Below are 15,871 nucleotides of genomic sequence, written 5' to 3' on the forward strand. Positions count from 1 at the left end.
GATATGTACGATAAATATGGTTTAAGACACGGGACAGTACGAGCTTGACTCATTCCTGTAAAGATACAATTAGGTAAGAACAATTAGGTAAGGTAAGAACACACACACACACACACACACCAGACACGAATTCTGGGTAGAGGGGGGCGTGGGTGGAGTATGCCCCCGTATTTTCGGCAGACAAATGAATTTTTTACATAAATGACGTATGACAGCAATATATATAAGTATTAAGTATCTTACATAAATGCTTTCATGGAATCATTTCGATGAAAAGAGGAAATTGGTGATAAACTGTGGAACGTTTGACAATGAGTTATCAACAGTTCATACTTGTAAATCCACAAAGAATCATGCTACCGTTTTCCAGAGTGCGGCATCCAGCTATGACCAACCCCCTTCCACATTCATTTACCCCCCCTCCGACACCAAGACATAGGCCTCCCTCCCCCCCACACACATGCACAATATCCACTCAAATGTTTCCTTGCGGTAATATGATGCTTCTCACTGTTGCTCAGCTTTCGTCACTTTCTGCATCGCCGCCTTCATACGACACCACCCTCCTTATCCGCAATGATATTCCCCCTGAATCTCTTTGTTTCTTTGCTTATCCCTCATACATCTGCTCGTGTCTTTTCCCGTCAGTGAAACTTTGTTAGCTCTCTTTATTTCTCTCCTATCCCTCTTGATTTTTCAAACTTCGCCACCGCCCTTCATTCACTTCCTCTTCAGATTATTCTTCGTGACTTCAGGTGCCGGCATTCCCTCTGGGGTTCCTCTTTGATCACCACTTCGGGATGCTTATTAAAACAATTTCCTTTTTAAAATTTCTTCATCCATAACACTGGCACCCTTACTCATTTTGACCTTTGCACTCATTCCATCTCTTCCCCTGAATCTGTCTTTGTTCACCTTCGATTTCTATTATTTTCCAGTGGTCAGTATTGGAAGACAATTGTGACTACTTTCCTCTCAAACTCTCTCTCACTTCTTTGTCCTATTTCTCGCCCACCCCGTTGGCAATTCAAATGCTGTCGAATGGGAGTTCTTCTCTTAGAGTACCCCTCTTCCTTCTCCTTTTTCGTCTTCACAAGATATGTCTGTCTTCCTTATTTTGGTTTTAAGTGTTACTCTCGCTGTCATTTCCCCATGATACGCAACCATCTACTGCCAAACGTGTTCCTTGGTGGACCTTTGCTTTTATACTGGGCAATTGGCATGCGACGTTGAGTACACCGCTTCCCGTCCGATCAGCGAAGTTAAGCAACGTTGGGTCTGGTTAGAACTTGAATGGGTGACCGCCTGGGAACACCAGATGCTGTTGGCATCCCTACGTGTCAAGTGGGGTTGGTGGAGGATTAGTGCCCCTCCCTGTAAAACAATTAACTCTAAGCCCTTAACCACCTTGTTTGGGATACATGGCGTCTGGCAATAGATGGATGGATGGAATTTGTGGGGGAGGGGGTGGCAGAATCGGTAGAGAGGCGGTCTGGAGTCTAAATGGGCCCAGGTTCGAATCCCGGCTAGGGCAGAGAACAGTTTAGGGATTTGAATTCCATAAAAAGCAGACTTTTCTGATCTACCAGATGACCCGCCGAATTGTCATAAAAGTACCCCCGCTAATACCAGTACACCAGTCCTGTATGAGACAGCCCTAGCATGTATTCAATATGGATGGTGGGTGTTAGCGCCCAAGTGGTGACATGTGGAGATGTAGGAGGACTACTGGGCCCCAAGGAGAACTACTGGGACTTGGGGATAGGCCCTGAAGCCTTTGCCTAGAGTCGGACACGTAAAAAAAAAAAAAAAAAAAAAAAAAAAAGTGAATCCTGGAAAAGTTTGCGTTTTAAACAGTCCACATCTAATCACATTCGTAGTCTCCTCGTGTTTCGACGCGTTTGCACTGCCTTCTGTCGTATTATCCGTCAGACCAGATGTTCTAGCTGGAGGGACTGTTTCTTGTATATCTGCAAATACACCTGTTGCAGCAGTTTAGTCTCGACTTCATAGGATATCAAACATATCCCACCCCACGATGGGTGGGATATGTTTGATGGCCGATCTCCGTGGCTGATTCTTTCTCAGTTGTGGAAGCTTTAAGCAATTATTTTAGTCATGTTAGTAGTGGGTCTCATCTCTCTCCGGAATTCCACTGCATTAAATCTGATTCTGAATCCTTGCCAATCTCCTTCACTTTGTCAGCTGAGGGAGTCCTTGACGCTTCCTTCTCTCTTTGCCAGTGGTCGTTTTTACTTAAATCCTGTAAAGATACAAAGACAGGACTTGATGGTGTTCATTATAGCATATTAAAACATCTCTCCCCACAAGCCATGCCCTTTCTCTTGTCCCTGTACAAAAAATTTTGGACAGAAGGTTTCCTTCCTCCTGACTGGCATGCAACGGTCATTCTTCCATTTATTAAACCTGATAAACCTGGTTACCGTCCAATAGCTCTGATTAGTTGTTTATGTAAATTTCTTGAGTGAATGATCAATAATGACTCACGTGGCACCTTGAGTCCAGTTGTATTCCTTCGCCTGTACAGTTTGCGTATTGCAAAGCACGCAGCACCCTAGATCCTCTCCTTAAGACTTGAATATATTATCAACTCTGCTTTTTCACTCCGCCAGTTTGTCGTTGCTTTTTTTTCCTTTTTTAAAGAAAAGGCCTATGATACTACATGGAGGCATGTTTTTCGTTGCTTTTGTTTCCTTGGTCTTCAGGGATCATAGCTGTTTTTCTTCAAAAATTTCTTTCCTTCAGAACTTTTCATGTCCGCCTAAGAGACCACCTTTCCCGTGCCATTCCCCAACGTGGTGTCGCCTAAGGGTGCGTTCTGTGATACCAACCTATTTTCTTATAACTATAAATGGCGTTGTCTCTTCCCTACCCCCTTCTGTCTCGGCCTTTCTGTATATTGATGATTTAGCTATTTACGTTGCAGGTTCAGACCTATCTCATCTCCAGTCCTTTCTCCAATCTGCCACTGATGCTGCCTCGTTTTCTACCTCTAAGTCCCGTGCAATGACGAACACATTCAAGAACCATAGCACAGCCTTCTCTTTACTTGTATAACACCCCTCTTCCCTACCGATCCTGTACCATCTTTCTTGGCTTTATCTTTGAATCCCGGTTAAACTGGAAGATGCATGCTTCTTCCCTTAAGTCTTCTGCTCATCATCATCATCACTTACTGTTAACGCTGTCTCACCTTTCATGGAGTTCTGATCGCGCCACACGTCTCCGTCTTCACTCTGTTCTAAATTCTGTCATGGTTCTTTGCATTTTCAAAACTAGATTCCATTCATCATACTGGTCTTCGGTTAGCTATTGGTGCTTTACGGTAAACTCCCACTGTAAGCCTTTGCGTTCAAAATGCATCCCTTCCCTCCTCCCTCTCCCTCGTCGTCGTTCTCTTCCCACTGCTACGTCCCACGCCCGTTTCCTTCAATTTCTTACTAATAAGTTACTCCGTCCTCCCAGCCTTCTCCAACGCTCTTTTCGTTCGAACTCCCACATCCTTCTTCCGTTCTCCCTTCGGGTCCCCATATTTTTTCGGTCTGTTGATTTCATATTTCCTCCTCCTATAGTCTGCCCTTCTTTTCTCCCTTGTTGTAAGCCACTTCTTCTCCCAGATATTCTTCGCTTCCATTTTCTTGAACATATGTCCTGTTACATTTCCGCCACTCATTTCTGTACTGACGGTCATAAATTTTTCCATGGTGTTGGGTTTGTTGTTGTGTTCTCTGACTCCACCTTCCCAAGTAATCTTCCTTCTGGTGCAAGTATTCTTACCGCGGAACTTTACGTTCTTCATTTAGCTCGGAAGTCCCTTCCTAGATGCTCTTCCTTCACCTTTGCTATCTTCTCTGATACCCAAGTCGTCTCACTCTCATCCTGTGATCACCCAAATTTAGGAGTGGCTTTTTTTTTTTTTTTTTTTTTTAATGTACAGAAAGTCATTTCGCTTCTGCTGGGTGCCTAGCCGTATCGGAATTATTAATAATGAACAAGCTAACTCACTTGTTTGTTCCGGTACTGTCTCCTCTAGATTCTATCTCCAAATTCTTGCTTTTGACTGCTTTCTCGTTCTTACCCGTCTCTTCCGTTAACGTTGTCAATCCTCACTGGACGTGCAGGTTAACAACAAACTTTATGGTAGTAAATCTTCAAGTTTACCTCGGCACACCTCGACTCACCCTAGTCGTCGATGGGAGACTATCCTCGCCCGTCTTTGCTTGGATCCATAGAAATAAAAGACTAGAATGCTAATCACGTCACTTTCCGCACAAAGCGCACGGCAATTAGCGACGCCGTATTAAACAGAACTATGTATTTTGCTATTATATAAAAGCCTGTTTTTTTTTTTTTTTTTTTTTTTGGGGGGGGGGCACTTTAACACAGTTTTCTGTCCACTATGTAACCGTGCGCTGTCCACAGCCTTTCTACGTGGGTCTAAGGCACCAAGCCACTTTTCCGTACACATTAGTGCCTGACCGCCCCATATTTAAGCAGCTGAGTAAGAACTGCAGAAAGTAAGAGCAGAATCTCAGAGCAGTAAAGTCGCCTAAGGGCTTACCGCAACCACAGACACTGTACTAGAAGCCTAACCAAATGCCTGTTAAAGCCAGTGAGCATTGGCCAATTGTTAAAGCAGTCTTCAAAAACGATGATCAAGGTATTTAAATTATATAGGTTCATGAAATCGCAAGTTTTTAATGCTCAGAAGAACTTTAAGAAAGCCGTTCTCTTGGCTGCATTCCTCAACTACAGGTCCTCTAAATATTCCAATTTCCAAGAGAATATCAAGTTCAAACTAGACCACAATACTGCAGCGGATCGAAGACAATATCCAAGAGGATTAAGAAAAACTTATGATGATTTTAGTGTAATCAACATACAGTACGCATACCTACAAAGGGATACAGCACACTGTTTATGGTATTAGGCAGAAATAGAAAGAACTAGAAATGAATATGTACAAAGTCTTTCTGCATCATGAGCTACCTCAGATTATTTCATTAATGTAACCATTCAATATTTTACAAATAAAAAAAAATGTAGTGATCAGACATTTGACAAATAAAAAATACGTACAGCACATTAATGGTTTACAGTATATCAAGGTACATAAAAAGTATACAAAAAATCTAAAACTAAATCTACGGACTCTTCTTGTATCCTGAACAAGCATTCATGGGGGACATTTTAAAACACAAAAAGCCCATAATTCAACATTTTTCAGAATACAAAAAGTCGAACACATTGTATGGTTTACGACAAATATAAAATGAGCTAATATATATATATATATATATATATATATATATATATATATATATATATATATATATATATATATATATATATATATATATACACGAGGAAGAGACTGACTCTTTACAAGTGTATCATAAACAACTGTTAGAAACATTATCAGCCATTCACTAATTTTCACAATAATTATGACTTAACGACACACAACACTTGCAATAAATTTCAAGGAACAATAATTGCTGTGAACAATTAAGAGCAATATCTACCTGACATTTAAACATAATGGTTTTGGTGTAAGTGTGTGTGATATTGTGTCCTTTCAATGGGTTGTTTACCGCAAGGTTTATTACCCCTTCCTTCTTGTCCTGAATTGCGCTTAAACCGGTCTAATATATTTTATTATTACACAGTAAAGTAAACAACAGTACACCAATTGCCAATTCAAGGCTGACAAGTTATGAGCACTTAGTTTACATCGGTACGACACCAATGTAAGTCTGCGTTTAACGGTTTATAAGGCCAATGCTACAGTGTACAGAGAGTGCCTAGTTAATGGTAACCGAAATAACACTATCCTCTCCATATCAAAAAGCCTACAGACTTAGATAAACTGTTGAAAATGATTTGTAAGACAACCAGAAGCGATTTTAGCACAGGTTGTGGTAAGCGTGATGTCGTGGTCGCAATAGCAGGTGGTGAGCGAAGTAATCCACGTAATCTTCATTTACTGCTCTCTTATGTTTTTACAAGACACTTACGCATGGAAAGTTAATCCCTTGTCCTTGCTGTCTGCTGCCCCGTTTTGGTGACATGCAGTTGCAGAGCATTCCACAACCATTCTGCTGTCTGTGCTAATTCAAGCCCAACACAATACGGCGTACTCACTTCCCGAGGAAAGTTAAATAATTAGCATTCTAGTCTTTATTTCTATGCTTGGGTCATACCTGCCTCATTTATGGTCATTTAATGGGCCCTGACTCTCAGCCACTCTGTTCACACTGAAACTACCCATGATTATATGCCAACTTTTTCCTGATTGTTCGCCCACACTCCAACAGTCTTCCAGCTTTTGCTTTTCGTTTCCTTTTCTCGTTGCGACGGCCCGCACTCCATAATGATTTCCTAGGTGACTCTCCCACTGTCTGTATATCCAGTATCATCACTTACTACTCGTTATATCTTGCATTTAACTCGTTTCCCCCGCTCCCTTCCACCTTAGTGAAATATAGCCATATTATGATATGATGCTAATTCTTTATTATTTCTTTCTTCCTTCACACATAGCAATCAATGGAATATAATTAACACCCTCAGTCCGACGATATTTTGATTTTATTACTGCTGCCTTCAGACGAGTTATTCAACATGAGGGATGGGAATCAGATTGTGCAGGGATCAGTGAAGACCGTTTCTATCCCCGTCACTACAAATGGATTCTCCAGAGTTTACAAAATTATCTATAGGCAGCAGGAACAAGCTTGCTATCGCCTTTTTTATGACTATGCAAATTTCGTAGGACCTCTTCTTCTTATTTTGCCTGTTGCACATTATTATCTTGTTTTATATGACTGTCACGAACTTTGTTGCCATTAAAACTTCGAGATAATATCAGGATGTGGTAGGCAATGTAAATACGGTAGTTGATGAGGCGCTACGAAGCCTCCCATGCCACATGGAATTCAGGCCTTAAATCAATGCCATGGGATTGAGGGGATTAATGGTCGTCTTCCCCCTCCCCACACCGCCCGTACCTAATCGTAAGCTGATATCCTCTCTCTTACATAAGTCCTGGACCAGCCTTGCAGTAGCAGTCTACATACCCTGGCTTAATTTCCTTCAGTTTCCTCCGAGACTGAGTTCAATTCCCGAGCCGATCATATAAGAGTAAAAGCTTGTCTCCCCAGAGTCTGTTCACCCAGCAATGTAACTAAAGGCTGGTTGTAACTCTTGTCACTGATGCATGTAAGTGATCACCTTTAGCACTGTCTTCCTCATTCTGTTCTTCCCACTGCCTGTGTCCTCTAGGCTTTAAATATAATGTGTTCAGGCATCCCACCAATAACAGAGCTTTTTCTATTCGTTTGGACTAATTTTGTAAGCTCAGAGCCTTAGGATCTTTCTTTAATCATAAATCAAGAAAAAATTACTGTTGCTGATCGTGTTCTGCGTGATATTAATATAGCTCCTCTTGTTTTCAGCAGGCAATGGTCAGGGGTGCGGAGGACAGGCCAACACAGAACACAGCCTTGCCGCAGCGTATGAGGAGGTAAGTTAAAAAATAAAATCTGACAGTTACGTTCAGCCAGCTTAAATAACCCTTCAATCGTTCAGATTCCTAACAATAAAAAGATGTCAATAAAAAGAAGAGTGTGGACATAAATAATTCCGTGCTAAATTTGGCAATTTCACAGCGTCACTTCCCACTTACGGCACGACCGTCACTTTGAAGTATCATTATCATATGGCCAAAGGAACATTATGTGGCCAGAACATACCAAGCCTCTCTCAGCGTAGGGATATTAGCCAGCAGAGGAAAATAAGTAGAAGACGTAAATCTTAGGCATATTATTGTTTCCGGCTGTATCTTACAGTACCACATACACTCAGCCTTGGTATTGTTTGGTTTACTTTTACGTTGTTGTTGTTCTTTCTGTTCAGGATGTGATGGGGTACCTGTTGTCTGTAGAGGGACGAAGGAGTGAATCAGGGAGCTACCTGGGCAGCCACCCCACCGTCACAGCCCGCACCAGAGCCATACTGCTGGACTGGCTTATACAGGTCCAGGTACAGTACAGGAGTCACTAACAGACTTAAGATACTCTGCTATCATAACTCAGATTTTGATCTGTAAGAAGAATAAGAATCTCCACATCTCTCTCTCTCCCCCCCCCCTCTCTCTCCCTCCTTGAGGCAACAAAATCTTGATTACGAAAGATAAATTAGCTCTTCTGTTTTTGCAGGAAGGGCAAGGAAGTGGCCATGCAAATACTTCCAGTGTCTCTTGTACTTCCTGTAAATCAAAGTCTGAATTAGGAGAGGAAGTTGATCGTAAATAGGTTCCAGATTTCCAGCCCAGGTACAGTCCTTGTCCATAGATTATGGTCTAACCTACAGGAAGAAGAGTTGAGTCCAGAGTTATTTCTGCACAACAGCGCTCTTAGGCAACACACAAACGAACTCACGACACAGTAGTTCGCTTAGGCACCACACAAATGATCGAACTTGCGACCATAACCATAATTTCCAACAACATACACATAAGTCCTTCGTCATCTCTCAATATCCTCAGGGTTTCTTTCTCTAAGGATCTGTCATAGAAAGATCACATTACGTCCCTTATAAATCCCTTTAAATTAGAGACTGGATGTGCTGAACGGATCTCTCTTTAACCCTGCGGAGTTGTTAACCGTATAAAGTAGCATCATTCGCCCTTGTGTGGAATATACCTCATGTGTGTGTGAGGAGGTAAGGGGATTGGCCTTGGCTTACTGAATACAGTGCTCCCAACCAGAGTGGATTCAGTCATTCGTTACTATTGACACCCTTCAGCCTTATTCTCTTCGCCGCAGTGTTGCATCCACCTCCCTTTACGATCGTTATTTCAATAGTCAGCAGTGCTATTCTGAACTATATGTTTCTTTCCATTCCGCTTTACAGCAACCGGCAGTATTCGTCCAACAACACACTCACTCATTTTCTGTCCATCTCACATGTAATGCAAACTTGTCAACTCCGTGTAGCTAACATTTCTTTCGACTCTTAATTTTTTTTTTTTTACGTACTGTGGCCAGACATCTTGAAATGAACGGATCTTAATTCTGACGTGTTCTGTTTTTCCTGGAAACGACAAAGAATGGATTTATTCACTCCAAGTCAACAGTTCACTAAACGATCGAAATCTACAAAATGGTTTGACAGCACCAGTCGAGCAGGGCAGTACACCCAAGGTGGATGAAAAGCTGACAACAGAGAGAGCTGGAGCTCCCGTTTCATCATCCCTCGGGACTAGTTCCTGACCATCCCTTTTGCTGAATTTTTTCAGTGTTTCAGTAACAGAGAGAGTAAGCCAGCATGCTCTCCAGCACAAGTTTCTCTAACTGTCAGCACCAAACTACATGCACAGTACACACTACACTTCCTTTTCAAAATTAATAAAGAAAAATGGCATATATTAACCATGCCTCGGAGTCCCCGGCGGGGGGGGGGGACCATAAATGCCCCTACCATCCTCCCCTCTCCCGGTGACGACTCAACGAGCTGCCTGGAACCACTGTCTGACTCACTTCTTCATTTCTGCGACATTCGCGGCTTTTCCACTAACATTCTCTCTGTTGAACACCACCACCTCCTCTAAACCTCACATTCTCTTCTTAACCGAGACTCAGCTGTCTGAGGCAACTGACAGCAAACCCTTTTCTGTATCCTCCTACTTTCTCTGTACTCATTTCAAAGCAAAAGGTGGCTGTTGTGTATATGTACACAACGACTTACCTTGATCTCGTGTTCCTGAACTTGATCCTTCTGAATTCTCTACTCTCTGGCTTCGGCTATCCTGTCATTCTCTGACTAAATATATCTGCGCTGTTTACTTATCCCCTAATTCTACTGACTATCCAAAATTCTTCGACTATCTTACTTCTACGATGGAACACATTCTATCCATTTCTCCTTTCTCTGAAATCTCCATTCTAGGAGATTTCAATGTTCATCACCATCTTTGGCTCTCCTCTCCTTTCGCTGATCCACCTGGTGAACAACCCTACATCTTTTCTATCCTTAATGACCTAGAGGAGCTTGTACAGCACCCTACCCGTATCCCTGACTGCCTTGGAGAGAGCTTCAACATACTTGACCTCCTCCTTACAACTAATCCTTCTGCTTACACTGTTAATCTTTTCTCTCCCTTCCTGTACAGCCTGCGGACCCTCCAAAGAAATGTCGACTGTGGCACTTTGGAGCTGCGGATTGGGAGGCCCTCAGGCAGTACTTACTTGATTTTCCGTAGAATGATTATTGCTCCCATGGCCGGGAGCCATCAGCCTTGCAGATCACGTAGGTTATTCTGTCGGGCATGGGAGCATGCATTCCTTTTCATATCCTCTGACTAATGCAAGAAAGCCTTAGTTTAATCACGCTTGTTCTTATGCTGTCTGCAGCAAGGAGAGGGACTATAAAAGGTACCAGAGCCAACCGACCCCTAAATCACATGTATTATGTTTCTGACCAGAATCGTGCTAAGTTTGTTTTCGCTCTGCTAAAAACAATTTCATCCATACTAAATGCTCTCAACTCTCCAACTCGAATTCTTCCCGTTCCTTCTGGCACCTTGCCAAAAACCTTTCTAACAACTTTACCTCATCATCCTTCCCTCGTCTTTTATACTCTGATGACTCTGTAGCTATTTCTTCTTCTGATAAAGCAGATCTCTTTGCTCAGACTTTCTCCTCCAGTTCCACCTTAGGTGATTCCGGTGCTGTTCCTCCATCACTTCCCCCCTCTGACTTCCTCATGGCTCACATTAAAATTTCTTCAGCTGATGTATTTTCTGCCATCACTGGCCTCAAAACTAACAAGGCATATGGGCCTGATGGAGTCCCTCCTGTTGCCCTCAAGAACTGTGCTTCTGTGCTTACACCCTGCCTAGGTAAACTCTTTCGCCTTTGTCTTTCAACTTGTACCTTTCCTTCTTGCTGGAAGTTTGCTCTCATTCAGCCAGTCCCAAAGAAGCGTGACCATTCCCAACCCTCTAACTATCGTCCAATTGCTTTAACATCCTGTGTCTCAAAATTTTTCATGTCTCTTCTTAACCCAAAAATTTTAAAGCATCTTTCCTATCACAACCATCTTTCTGATCGTCAGTATGGGTTCCGTCAGGGATGCTCTACTGGCGATCTTCTCACATACCTTTCAGACTCCTGGTCATCCTCCTTTCGGGACTTTGGCGAAAGTTTTGCCATTGCATCTCAAAGGCTTTCGATCGAGTCTGGCATAAATCTTTAATTTCTAAACTGCCCCCTTACGGTTTCTGTCCTTCTATCTGTGCCTTCATCTACACTACAGCTTCCTTTCGGGTCGTTCTATAGCTGCTGTTGTAGACGGCCATCTTTCTCCTAGATCTGTCAACAGTGGTGTTCCTCAGGGCTCTGTCCTATCACCAGCTCTCTTCCTTTTATCCATCAATGATCTTCTAAGCTGTGCATGTAATCCTATCCACTCGTACGCTGATGATTCCACCCTTCACCTTTCCATTCAGTTCCCGCAACGTCTACCTCGGCAGTTACTTCAACAAACAAGGGATGAGGCTATGGCACACCTAATGTCTGACGTGGCTCGTATCTCTGACTGGGGTAAAGGTAATCTTGTTGTTTTTAATGCATCAAAGACTCAATTTTAACACCCATCAACCCGACAAAATCTTCCACAGGAGTACCCACTAATATTTCATAATATCCAGCTCAATCCCGCATCATCCTTGAACATGCTTGGGGTTTCATTCACTCGAGATTTGGAAAGATCATTAAATCTCTTGCAAAATCTGCTTCCAGCAGATTAGGTGTGCTAAGCCGACCCCGTTCCATCTTCACCCCTGCACAGTTGTTGACTTTATACACGGGTTTTATTCGCTCGTGTAGAGTACAACTCTCATGTGCGAGGAGGCTCCCCACATACAGCTCTTCTCAATAGGGTGGAGTCAAAGGCTTTTCGTCTCATTAACTCTCCTCTTACTGGCTCCCTTCAACCTCTGTCTCTTCGCCACACTGTTGCCTCGTTATCTCTTTTCTATCGCTGCTTCAGTGGTCACTGCTCCTCTGAACTGTTTGCTTGCATCCCTCCACCTCTACGACGGGTGCGAAGCACCAGTCTAGCAACAAACTCTCATCCCTTTTTTGTCCAACTCTTTAATGCAAGAGTTAAGCGTTACTCCCAGTCCTTCATTTATGTAACAGGTCAACTCTGGAACTGTCTCCCTCTGTCTGTATTTCCTATTTCCTATGATCTCCAGTCTTTCAAACGCAGTGTGTCCAGGCATCTCGAAATGTACAGATCTTGAATTTGGCTCTCTTTTGTATTTTTTTTTTTTCCCTGGAAGAAACTGTTTTGCGGGCTCCAAGCCTTTGGCTCCTTCTTCCTCGCATAAAAAAAAAAGTCAGAGCAACTGCCCAAAAGTCATTCGCATATAACTCTTAATTAAAATAAGAACATCTAAATCATTGTCAATTTAAAATTGCTAGAAACCATGCAAAAACATTAAATCTCGCATAATCAAACTTTCTTCAAAACCAAGCATCAAAACTACTTAACAGTCCTAATGACAATAGAATATTCTGGTCAACTCTCAGTTCTTTCAATAATAACTTTTAACAACTCATCACCCATTCCCCCACTAAAATCTTCGGACGGTAACATTACAAATGACCCGTGTGGGAAAGAGAATATCTTTGCCAGTACACTTGTCATATATTCTACTGTAAAGGATGCCAGCCAGAACGTCCCAGTACTAGAACTTGACTCTCCCGAAATTATTCCACTTAAAATAAAGATTAGATACGCAAAATTCATCCTAGACAATTTACCATTCAACAAAACTCCAGGTCCAGATGGAATTCCTCCAACTGTCTTGAAATAGTGTTCCCCAGAACTTGCCTCTGTTTTAGCTACATTATTCAGACTATGCATACGTATTTCTTCATTCCCTATTTCATGGAAAGAAGCCAATATCCACCCATTTCTAAAGAAAGGAAGTTCTTCTGACCCCTCTAATTACAGATCAATAGCTATCACATCTTCTCCTGGTAAAGTATTTGAAATTGTAATTAATATGCACATAGTTAAACACCCTGAATCCAACAACTTAATTATAGACAAAATGGTTTTTGCTACGAAAGATCCACCATTGATATACTCAGTCTTCTGACTCACACCATCCATCAATCAACTGGTCATCATGGAGAAACTCATGCAGTAGCCCTTGATATTTCTACAGCTTTCGACAGAGTGTGGCACTGTTCCCTGCTATCCAAATTCCCTTCCAATGGACTAACGTCTATTGTTCCTCTGCTTTCCTCATATCTCAGTGACAAGAAAATAGAAGTAGATGGTGTATGTTCCAATTTCCACTCAATTAACGCTGGCGTGCCACAAGGATCAGTTCTGGCACCAACCTTATTCCTAGTTCATATTAATGATCTCTGTTCTTTCACCCACAATCCTATCCATTAATATGGAGATGACTTAACACTTCACAGTTCATTCACTCTCAAACACTAATTTACAAAGTTTAATATCTCTAACTCTTAACTCAGTGTATCCATCTCCAAAATTCAGAACAAAGCTGTTGGAATTATTAATAACCCTGCCATTATAAATAAACTACCTCCCCCCAAAATACGAATGTTGCCTCCCTTGCATTATTTTACAGATACTTTTATGGCAAATGCTCAGACGAAGTTGCATCCATTGTGCCACCTCTCAATGCCATCCCTCGTGCTACACGGGTATCTGGTAGCGCTCATGACTAGAATGTCAAACAGCCATATTGCAGAATTTCTGCGTATCAGAATTCTTTTATTCCCCTAACTGCATCTCTTTGGAATTCGCTTCCTCGAAGTTGTTTCTCCCCAAACTTCAACCTGCAGCTGTTCAAGTCCAACTATTACATATTGTTTATGAATGGAGGACGCCAGTAATCTGGTGTATGAATTATTTTTTTATCCAATTGTTTTTCGTTCCTCTGTTCTGTTATTAAAAAAAAAAAAAAAAATGCCGGCTGCCACCCTTTGGTCTCTTAGTTGTCATTAGAAAAAGCATCCTGAGGTTAGAATTTGGATTCATATATTTTCAGTTTTCTTTGACTAAGATAAATTTTTGCAAGCTCTCAGTTCTGAGTTCTTTCTTTCTGTAACAGGAAACAATCAACAATGGATGGGCTGTTATGTAAAAATTGCCCCATATTCCCCATATTCACAGTTTCAACCTTAATTGTATAAAATATTGTTTGGTGTACAGTATTTTAATCTTCGCTCATATACCTACCAAATATTTTTGCTAAAATACAGGTATACCCACGCAGCAAAGTTTCTGTCCCCCCCCCCTCCCCTCGGTGGAAGGAAGTGGAAGTCAGGGTTAGAAAGCTGTTAGGCGAACGGACAACGTGACTGGTAGTTTGGTATTAAGCTGCGAGGCGAATGGTGAGAAACAATGAAATATGATTTGAAACATTTCCACACTATTCACCTGCAAAACATTATGCCGTTGTAACATACATAGCATATATTATAACATAGACTACTATGTTATCATGGCTGTGAAACTGTTCCAGACACGATCTGCTGCTTCTCTGACAGGCTCTTTGCCCGTGCCCCACCAAGTGTGGGGCAAATATCACACAACACAACAACAACGACCCATCTGTTTCGGATCCTCAACTTACAAATAAAGCACCGAGCCCGTTGTATATAAGCTGCGGTTGGTCATGATCACTGCAGTGATAATTTTTGTGAATATGTTATTCCTGGACTGTCTATAGCCACAGTAGCTGTGCGGATGGTTACAAATTTTAAATCATTTTCCCATCCATTGCCAGACGCCATGTATCCCAAACGGGGTGGTCAAGGGCTTAGAGTTAATTGTTTTACAGGAAGGGGCACTAATCCTCCACCAACCCCACTTGACACGTAGGGATGCCAACAGCATCTGGTGTTCCCAGGCGGTCACCCTTCCAAGTACTAACCAGACCCAACGTTGCTTAACTTCGCTGATTGGACAGGAAGCGGTGTACTCAACGTGGCATGGTGGACGAATAAACCACATTGCCATGGGCAGTGGAAAGCATTCACCAATAATTACCGATAACCAGATGAAATTGGTAGTAAACAGCACCAAATATGAGAACAAAGATACAGCTGTGGTATCCTGCTCTACCTCGTTATTCAGGCCATAAGCGTTGCTTCACCTCATACGTGCATTATTTTCCTTCAGTTTCTGCCTCTTCTATTACTCTCAATTCCCGGTATCCTCTTACTGCATGCCGTCATATTCCTTAGGGTGTGTCTAGTCGTCCGGTCTTATAACGCCTACTGTATTACGTTATTCATCACATTACTCCCATACAAGCAAGGTTAGCACAAGACTGCTGAATCTGTTCCTACCACTGTTGGCACTGCCACTACTAACCCCCCCTGTGGGAAATATTTTCCCCCAGAGCCGTTGCATTCTTTACCTTTTAAAATAGTCATCCCTGTTAAAGGCAGAGGAAAACCTGGAGAGCATTAATGACTAATTTAAGCAGTTTTATAACTCAGAGATTACGTTCTCTTTAACCCGCGCCGTCCCGGGGACGTACTTCCACGTCCTCACGTTTTGTCACAGCCAATCCCGGGGACGTACTTCAACGTCCTGCAATTGCAAGGTTCATAATTTCCACAATTTTCAAAATTCGCGGGAGATTTTCGTTTCGCCTGGGTACCCAAGCCTCCCCTACCTGCCGCCAGGCGGGCAGCGTCCTAGACCTCGCGTGACCCGCGCTCGCCCTTGTCTCGGTCACTCACCTGCCAGCAGTGACCCAGGTCAGACATGGCGCGGAAAGGTCTCT

General features: G+C 42.4%; 2 pseudogenes; one reads left to right on the plus strand and one right to left on the minus strand.

Moving 5' to 3' along the window:
• The first annotated feature begins 1,211 nt into the window (after positions 1–1,211).
• On the plus strand, positions 1,212–1,330 carry LOC145417644 (5S ribosomal RNA; annotated as a pseudogene).
• A 13,631-nt stretch (positions 1,331–14,961) lies between these two features.
• LOC145417647 (5S ribosomal RNA) lies at positions 14,962–15,080 on the minus strand (annotated as a pseudogene).
• Positions 15,081–15,871: the final 791 nt, after the last annotated feature.

The sequence above is a fragment of the Coenobita brevimanus genome, chromosome 110 (assembly GCF_032717465.1).
Source record: "Coenobita brevimanus isolate Jiangsu-jjx chromosome 110, ASM3271746v2, whole genome shotgun sequence".
In the NCBI taxonomy this organism is placed as follows: Eukaryota; Metazoa; Arthropoda; class Malacostraca; order Decapoda; family Coenobitidae; genus Coenobita; species Coenobita brevimanus.